This window comes from Peromyscus maniculatus, chromosome 8, assembly GCF_049852395.1.
Source record: "Peromyscus maniculatus bairdii isolate BWxNUB_F1_BW_parent chromosome 8, HU_Pman_BW_mat_3.1, whole genome shotgun sequence".
In the NCBI taxonomy this organism is placed as follows: Eukaryota; Metazoa; Chordata; class Mammalia; order Rodentia; family Cricetidae; genus Peromyscus; species Peromyscus maniculatus.
The window spans coordinates 30,585,829-30,595,776 of NC_134859.1; positions in this window are offsets into that span (position 1 = coordinate 30,585,829).

Consider the following 9,948-nt stretch of genomic DNA (forward strand, 5'->3'; position numbering starts at 1 on the left):
TGGAACTGGAGACACATGGGATGAGTTGTCCTGTGGGTGCTGAGAACTTAACCTAGGTCCTCTGCAAGGGCAGGAAGTACTCCCAACCACTAAGCCATCTCTCTGGCCTTGATGTTCTATACTTATGTATCATCTGAGTATTTAAGAATGCTCACCAGTCATCTTAACATACTAATATATGTTAAATGGGGGCTTTAGTTTTTTTTTTTAATTTTCATTTCTCTGTGGATATGCAAGTGTGTGTTTGTGCTGGGGTGTACACACACATGAAGGCCAGAAGAGGGTATCTGATGTCCTCTTCTATTTCCCTGCCTATTCCTCTGAGTCAGGATGGCCCTGATCTGGACCTCAGGTTTTCTCAGTACACTGGAAGCCAAAAGACCACCATTCCCTTTTGCTCCCTCTCCCCATTTCGGAGCTGGGAATCAGGTGTTCTTGAGGTGGTGTCTTCTTATGTGAGGGCTGGGATGCTCAGGCTGGCCTTCATGATTAGGCAACAAGAATGTCTAACTGCTGAGCCATCTCTCAAGCCCTGTCACCCATTTCTTTTTAATATGGTAGTAGAAAATTAAAACTGCCATGCAGTCCTTACTGTATTAGTACTGGACAGTGCTGGTCTAGAAGTGCAGAGCAATTATTTGGTCCTCTCCTGGGGAGTGTGGGAATGCCCAATGATAAAGGAGAATGAGGAATTTCCAGTGTTTAACTTAGACTCTGCTTGTCTTTGTGTGCTTGGCTGGTTGTTTTGTTTGTTTTGAGATGAGCTTTTATGTAATCCAGGAATCTCAAGTCTCTGTAGTTGAGGCTGGCCTTAGACATTTATGTATGTGTGTATGTATGTATGTATGTATGTATGTATGGTTACTACTGACCTGTATTCCCACTTCTTTTATTTCTTTGTTGGTTTGGTTTTTCTGAGACAAAGTCTTGCTGTAGAGACCAGGCTGACATCATATTAGCAATCTCCCTGCCCAATACTGGATTTTCACTTGAATGCCGGAATTTCACTCATGTGCAGCCACATCCAACTAAACTGTTCAAACTTGAGGAACCGATCCCAGGACTCCCAGTAAGGAATGTGGCTCAATTAATAGTATCAGGCCAGTTTCTTTGTTTTGATCAAGGTATGTACCCTGCACTCAATAGAAAGAATTGAATGACTACAAGGACTTTGCTACAGATCTAAATGATTTCAGAATAAAAAGTTCAACAACACCAACAAGGAAATAAACAATCCAAAGAGATCTCTATCTTCCCAGGCTACTGTAAAGCAATTAGCTTCATCAGGCTGCCCTGCCCAGAGTGTCCTTGTGACACCTTGACTAGAAAGAAGCAGCTAGAAGGGTGTGAAATGTCAGATTTCAGAGTCCTTACCTGAACTTCCAGGATGGTGAGGCTGCTGCATGTGTATCAGGAACTTTTAGCCTGAGGAGGATGGTAGATGTCATTGTTGGAAGGAACAGTGAAAACTACAGAGAACTTCACTGAGGCCTGGAGCAGACAGGCCTTGATGCCCCTCACCCTCAGCACTGAGACTTCCTTCGACCACAGCTCAGTCAACTCCAGGTCAGGAGAGTTCAGCTAAAGTCTATGGTGAACTTTACCATTACCAAATTACTCCAGCCCAGCAGTGGGTGATGATGTAGAAGTCTTCTATAGAACAAACACATAGGAAACAGTTTCCTAGATCTGCCCAGTCACTCTCACTTTTTTCTGAAGAGTTTTATGTCAAGTTCAGCTCACAGCTGAGCAGTAATGACATCAATGTGTCATAGATGGCAGGAGAGAGACACAGGGATGGTCATAGCAATGATGCTTTTGACAGCACATGTTGGCAGCATTCCAAATGTCTGCCTGTGGGAAACTAGTTAATAAGTGTGATGCATTCATGATATAAGCCATGAGCCTGATTAATCACCAAGGTATAGAATGCCAGAAGTCACAGTGCTACTGAGAAAGGTGTAGATTCATATACACAATAGGCTTTTGTGTACACATGATGTAAGGGAACAGCAATGTGTGGAAACATTTTAATGTTTGGACTCAGAGTGAGCAGCATGGAATGGGAAGAGTTTGGAAAGGGAGTCATGACGTCACACATATTCAGTACGGCTTGACTGCTCTCCTACATAGATGTGTACATATGGATTTAGTGAAATGAATTAATGCTGAACATTAAAGCAACCCCAGTAGTTTGAAATGTACAAGCTTCTTATTTGTCGAGGTTTTTGTTCACTGTATTGTAGTGATTCAGCCATCCTTTCCTTGGCTAATGAACAGACAACTGGCTCAGATCCCAGACAGATGGCCATTTTTGAGGGCAACAATGCCCATTTTTCTGATTGTCAACTTCCATTAGCCCTGTCCCTTCATGTTCACAGAATTGATCCACAATTCTCCCCAAGGCAGTGTTTCTGAACATGAAGAAGCAGGACCCCCGAATATGGGAACTGACAGCAAGGCCACAGACTCAGCTTCCGACCATCTGAGCTGGAAGCCCTGCAATCCTCCATAGCTCAGGCTAGCCTCCAATTCACTGTGCAACCCAGGCTGGTCTGGAACTCAAGGTGGTCCCTTCTGCATCAGCCTCCTGAGTGCTGGGTGTCCAGGTGGGAACCATCCCTGACTTGTTGGATTTTGGAGGAAGTGTCTCATTGCTCAGAATGACCTGTAACTTGCTTATATAGCTCCTCTGCCTCCAACTTTTCAATTGCCCTGCCTCCAACTCTCTCCTGAGCTACAGGATACACAGACACTTGGGGAAGTACCATTTTAACTGGAGAGCTAAAGCTGAGCCTACACAGAGCTGGCCTTTGATTTTCCCTGCCAAGTACTAATGTTTTCACATCTTTTCTTCAACTGTGACCAGTTGTTGCTACTACTACTTTCTAGTACGTACTGGCCTGAACCTTTTCAGATGGAGAACGATTATTTCGCAGGGGCCAAGACAGAGATGCAGGATGGGCATAGTGATGGTATTTGTAACAGCATATGTTTGGAAGCAACCTAAATGTCAACAGTGGGAGACAGGGTAAGTAAATGATGCATCCATGATACAAGCAGGGAGCCTAATTGAACAACCTGATCAAGATGCTGGCATTCACAATGCTACAGAGAAAATCAAGCTGCACAATTAGGTGTGCAAGCATTTCCAGGGAAGAGCAGTGTGTGCACAATTTTGTAATGTTTGGGCTCTAAGAGTAGGAGCTGGGGGATGGGAAGAGTTGGTAGAGGGAGTCCAGCTTTCAAGTACCTTTCATGTAGTTAGTATACATTATCATATAGATGTGTTATTAAAGAGGAATTTATTTTAAACTTCAATGCAAAATATGAGGAGTTTCAAATATGCAAGCTACTGCTTTTTTCACCCCAAGGGGTTTATTTACTGGAGGGGGAAAGGGAAGGAGAGAGAAAGAGGAGAGAATGAGCATGAGGTTATCTTTCCTTTGCTAATGAACAGACTAGTTCAAATAGGTGGGCCAATTTCATGGGCAACAATTCCCTTTTTTCTAAGTGTTGACTCCATTAGCCCAGGCTTTCTTCTTCAAAGAACTGTTCGCAATTCTTTTTGAGGCCCATAATTCTGAAAGTGGGGTATGGGGAGTCAAGGACACACAACACGTGGGAAATGAGAGAAACGCAAGTTCCCATGTTCCACCTCAAACAAATGGAGCCAGACATTTTAGGAAATGAGCACAGGTTTCCCAGGCTGGCCTCAAACTCACTGCAGTTCTGCCACAGACCCCTCAGTACAGGGATTACAGGCATAAGTCATCACTTTCTGACTTGTCAATTCTCTTTTTTTATTTTTATTTTTTTTATTTCATTACTCAAGCTAGCCTGGAACTTGCTCTGCAGTCCAGTCTGGTCCCTAGTTCAGATCTTCCTGTCTCCACCTGCCAAGCTCCAGGATTAGAGGCATGTGCAATCATATTAAATGTTTGACCAGGACTCTCTTCTGATGCTTCTGCTGCCTCTGAAGTCAGAGGATCATTGGCACAGTCAATCCTCCTCCCAACAGGGCAGCCATAGTTTCCTCTTTTATTCTGTGAGGCATTGCCAACAGAAATAGACCCTCTCCCTCACCATCTTGCCCTCTTTCCCTCTCTGTGTAGGGTCTTTGGAAGATGCATTTGTAGCAGAGTTCGTCGGTAAGAATGCATATCTGCCCTGCAGCTACACTGTACCTACCCCTTGGACACCTGTGCCTATGTGCTGGGGCAGAGGACCCTGTCCTTTGTCATGGTGTGCCAATTGGGGTCTCAGCACTGATGAAAGAAAGGTGACATATCAGAAACCCAGCAGATAGCAGCTCAAGGGGAATTTCCTCAAAGGAGATGTGTCCCTGACCATAGAGAATGTGACTCTAGATGACCATGGGACCTATTGCTGCAGGGTAGAATTCCCTGGTCTAGGGAATGATCAAAAATTATTCCTGGAATTAGTCATCACACCAGGTGAGTAGACATTTCCATGTCCTCTTTGTCTGTAAGAATGACCCATGGGTCATGATATCATAATAAACATATGGATTATTATCACCTCTGGCTTTTCTAGCTACAGTCCTGGGGTAGGATGAGAAGAACTGGGATAAGAGGCCTCACCTGTGAAAGCCAGTGATGTACCTTCCATGTGTTTTTAAACCTAAGGATGCAGTCTAGAGAAGGGGAGGAAAAGCCTAGACCAGAGGTTCAAGACCCTGTCTGATCCTTAGATCACATGGAGAGTGTCATAAGGACAAGTGCTCAGGTTCTGCCCTCCAAACAGGAGCATCATCATCTCCACAGTTACAGTCTGAATTCTCGTTCTACACATCTCCTCCCCAGGTATAGCCAGCACTGGGAACCCCTGGGTTGAACAAGTTTGTGGTGGGTGTGTATGCGTGCATGTTCTCTTGTTTTAAGATTATAGTATATGGACTAGTAATGTATTGAAGGAGTATATTGCTGACCTTGCACACAACAGACTGGGATTAAAGGTGTGTTCCACATTCCCTAGCGAACCAAGCCTTTTGATCATATTGGGATGAGGAAAAAGGTACGGTGTTAAGATTCTGCATTAGTCACAAACTAACCTGGTGACCTGGGTCAAGGTCTTTCCCTTCTCTGGGTCTGTTTCCTCTTCAATCCAAGAGGTGACCACACAAAGTTCTGGGTTTCTTGTTTCAGGAAAATGCCCCCTGCCTCAAAATCAATTTTCGATATCCTCAAATTTTACCAAATAAGATGTGGCCATTGTTTCATTTAAAATGCTAGTCAATTATCCAGATCTTATTGTTGTGGAAATCTTCCTAGAGTAATCACTTGAGCTCAATGAAGGTGGAAGACAGGACACGGCATTGATGACCCAAAGCCAGGATGGCCCCCATAAGGCTACAATGCCGACTCCAGCTGGTGTTCTCATTTTTTTCTACTTTTCTTTTTATTGAAAATAGGTTTTTTTATACAATTTATTCTTATTAGTGTTTTTCCTCCCCCAGCTCCTCCAAGATCCTTCTCATCCCTCCTCTTACCAAATCCATACCATTTTTCTTTCTCATTAGAAAACATCTAGACATTCAAACAACAATAATACAATAATACAATAATACAAATTGGGCAGACAAATAAGAAGGATTTTTAAAGAAGCATGCATGGTAGTCAGCAAGTTGTCAAGGTCAATGACCCATTGCTTCAGCTGTTTCTCCAGATCATTCTGTTGCAGGTTACAAATGAAGTCATTCTTGGCAAACAGTCAATACAAATGGTGCTTTAGGTAAATCACTAAATAAATCAATAAATCAGCATTTAATCATTGGTCTTTTTTACCTTATTATATTCTATTATTTAAATTTTTAAATTATACTTCATTTTAGTTTGTGTGTGTGTGTGTGTGTGTGTGTGTGTGTGTGTGTGTGTCTGTGTGTGTGTGTGTAGTTGCCATAGAAGGCATGTGGAGAGAGTGGACTACTGGGGGAACCAGAAATCAGGAGGCAGAAAACATAGAAATTAATACTGCCTTGAAAATCAGATCTCAACAACCAAACTGTTAATGAAGATATCATCAATACTTCTGTTAACTCTAGCAAAACCAAGTATTTCATTGATGCTGGTTCACTATGGAAATGCTTATTCTTTGTGAGATAAATTAAATATACAAATGGCCTAGAGACAATTATAAATTAGGAACTCTGAATGAAACCAGTGATAGTCCCAAACCCGGTCACCCCTGGAACAGGACTTCTCTCAGGCAGAGAGCCTGGGTCCTGCTCCCCCTTTCCCCTTCATGTCTGCATTGTCTCCTTCCAGCACCTAATTCAGAGTCCAGTGGGTGAGGACAGGACACTGAGCACCAAGTCAGACTGCAGTGGAAACAGCACTAATGAACTCAGTCCTTGGTCCATTATTTTCTTCCCTGATGTCTGCCTGGTCCATTCTCACCATGGCAACCTCTCATGCCATGAAGCACCATCCTTATCCTAAGATCATCTATATAACAAACATTAGATACCATATGTCAGGAGCCATTAGAAAGCACACACACTTCTGGACTCCTATTTATCTACCAAGTTAAACCTGTAGCTCCCATGACTTCATTCCCTTGGTGGAAAGTGAATAAAACATAATCATGAAGTGCTTCCAAATTAAGTCTTGCCCCCCCTTTTATTTTATTTATTTTTTTACTTTTAAATCCTCTTCCTGATGGATTTAGTACCCAAGATAGAAGGTCATTTCTTACATTACCAATGATTGTCTCTCATGGATACAACTTATGGCATCTAAAGAACACAAGGAATTCTAAAGTATTCATGCTTGAGAGGACACTCCCCAGTGTGTGACAAGACTAAGCACTATATTAAGAGTGACTATGTATATGAACTAGTAGAGGGCCATTCTCTTTCCTCCTGCTCCAAGTGGGAACATCAGATGAACTGCCACAGAACAAATTTAACAGTGTGGTTATATCCCGTTACTTTCTTCTACAGTCTTGGGATGATGGCCCCTCAGAGAACAGCTAGGATTTAATCCTTGAATGAACACTGTCATCAACAATGTCAAACTTGTCCTCGGTTTGGGGCTGCACTGTAGATTGAAAGGTCTCATTCTGGTAAGCATGGAAGACGACTGGGCTGTGGAGAGAGTTGTTGAAAAAAGAACAAGCAAGTCACTTTTCAGGTCTGAGCAGAGTTTTCATTTATGATTTAGCAAGACTGGGTATTCAGGTGGGCAGGAGCCCCATTCCCAAAACTGTAACAGGGAATGAATAGCACCATATAGGGACCTGATATTAATTCATAGAAAAGTTTGCTTAATAAACATCAGAGAAATTAAGAATCATTAAAACAAAAACAATTCATATTGGCATCAATCTGGATACTCATGTAAGAGAACACAAATGTAGAAAGTCTAAAAAGACAGATATCTAATGTTAAACTGAGTTACCTGATCAAGATATGCATTTTGGAACTGGGGTAAGAACTGAATGACTCATGAATTTACAGCTTAGGACTGTGACACTTTAGAAAGGGTTAGGAAGGTCTGGTGACCTATGCTAGATGCCTGGATCCTTGGAAAAGTGGAAGGAGAGAACCAGCTTCACAAAGTTGTCCTCTGGCCTGCACAGGTGCCATGGAACCTGTACACACACACACACACACACACACACACACACACACACACACACACACACACAGCCACCACCACCATCTCCTACCACAATAAAAAATAATAAGTTCTTGTTTAAAAAAATAATTTTGAAATCTACATAGCATCTGCACACTCTAACACTAACACAGATGGGGAAATATGTAAAGCTTCAAAGCAGGGCTTTTCCACAGGGGCTGGTGGTCCGGGAAACAGCTGCAAGGTCTACAGTACAGCGCACACTCACATACATCACATGCACAAAAACATCAGGCACGATAGGGAAAGGAACTAATTTGGGGAGAGAGCTGCTGGTGTCTGCGGACCGTCCTTTCCCATCAGCTGGGGGAGGGGCTTTTACTCTGGTAGTCACGGTGGCTACTGTGTGAGCTTCCTACAGCTCATGAAGCAGCAAATCAGAGAAGAAAACAGACTGACTAACTCATGAGCAGTGTTTTGACAGAGTGAAGTTTTGTCTTTTATATAAAGGCCCTCTCTTCTACTGAAATGTAGAGCCAATGGCCATCTCTGCTACTGAAATGTAGAGTCAATGGCCATCTCTGCTCCTGAAATGTAGAGTCAATGGCCATCTCTGCTACTGAAATGTAGAGTCAATGGCCACCTCTGCTACTGAAATGTAGAGTCAATGGCCATCTCTACTACTGAAATGTACAGTCAATGGCCATCTCTGCTACTAAAATGTAGAGCCAATGGCCATCTCTGCTACTGAAATGTAGAGTCAATGGCCATCTCTGCTACTGAAATGTAGAGTCAATGGCCACCTCTGTTACTGAAATGTAGAGTCAATGGCCATCTCTACTACTGAAATGTAGAGTCAATGGCCACCTCTGCTACTGAAATGTAGAGTCAATGGCCATCTCTACTACTGAAATGTAGAGTCAATGGCCATCTCTGCTACTGAAATGTAGAGTCAATGGCCACCTCTGCTACTGAAATGTAGAGTCAATGGCCATCTCTACTACTGAAATGTACAGTCAATGGCCATCTCTACTACTGAAATGTACAGTCAATGGCCACCTCTGCTACTGAAATGTGCAGTCAATGGCCATCTCTACTACTGAAATGTAGAGTCAATGGCCATCTCTACTACTGAAATGTAGAGCCAATGGCCATCTCTACTACTGAAATGTAGAGTCAATGGCCATCTCTACTACTGAAATGTAGGACCAGTCAGCCACATGAAGAACACCTGTGCAGAGAGTTACAAAGAAGATGGGACAAAGCTTTTCTTTGAGTGGGTCAATAGCACATGAACAAGTATGGAAACAACTTAGGGTCAGAATGCTCAGGTGAGCCAATGTGACAACTGTCAGAAAACAGTCTTTTTTGTTTTGTTTTGTTCTTCATTTTTGTGTTATGGGTTTTATATGTTTCCCCCCCTTTTGTTGAAAGAGAGAACATAATGTAGGGTGGGTAGGAAGTGGTGTTATCCAAGAGGAGTTGGTGGGTGGAAAGGAATAGGATGAAAATATGTAATATGAAAAACACTTTAATTAAAAATAAGTAAATAGGGCTGAAGAGATGGCTCAGAGATTAAGATCACTGGCTGCTCTTCCAGAGGTCCTGAGTTCAATTCCCAGCAATCACATGGAGGCTCACAACCATCAATAATGAGATCTAGTACCCTCTGCTGGTGTGCAGACATACATACAGACAGAACACTGTATGCATAATAAAAAAAGAATAAGTAAATAAAAAGGGGGAAGGAATGGGAGAAAGAGGAGGAGAAAAGGAAAAGAAAGAAAGGAACAAGGAGAAATCCACGAGACTTTGAGTTCCAAAGCAGTGGACACAAGCCAAGACAACTTACAATTCTGACTTCCTCTTCTTTCTCATGTGTCTGCACTCTGAAATGGAGTCAGGGGAGTTAGGAAGAGTGGAAAGGGAAATTGAACATGTCATCAAAAACATTCATGATATTTTCTTCTAATCAAGGGTATTGATTTAATTGAACAGTTCCCCAGCAACCATGGGAGGCTCATTCATTCCTGTGCCCCACAGGAAGTATCTTTTCTTCGTTCGAAGATTGGCGCACTCACCCATATAGCATTCCTAACCCACTAGAGTGGCACTGGAAAATTGTCTTTCACTGAAAAAGATGAAGTCTAGGTTTGTAAATTAGCTACTGGAGCACAGGCTAAATGTGAAATCTCCCGGTGACCTGAGACACAAGGTCCTATTAGTGGCCTCTTCCATCAGGGACCCTTTAAAAATGTCACTAAAGCAGCACTATGCTGGCCTTGGCTCCTCCCATAACGTTGCTCAGGAAGTGTGTACCACTTATTCCTCACTCTCCACTTCCTGT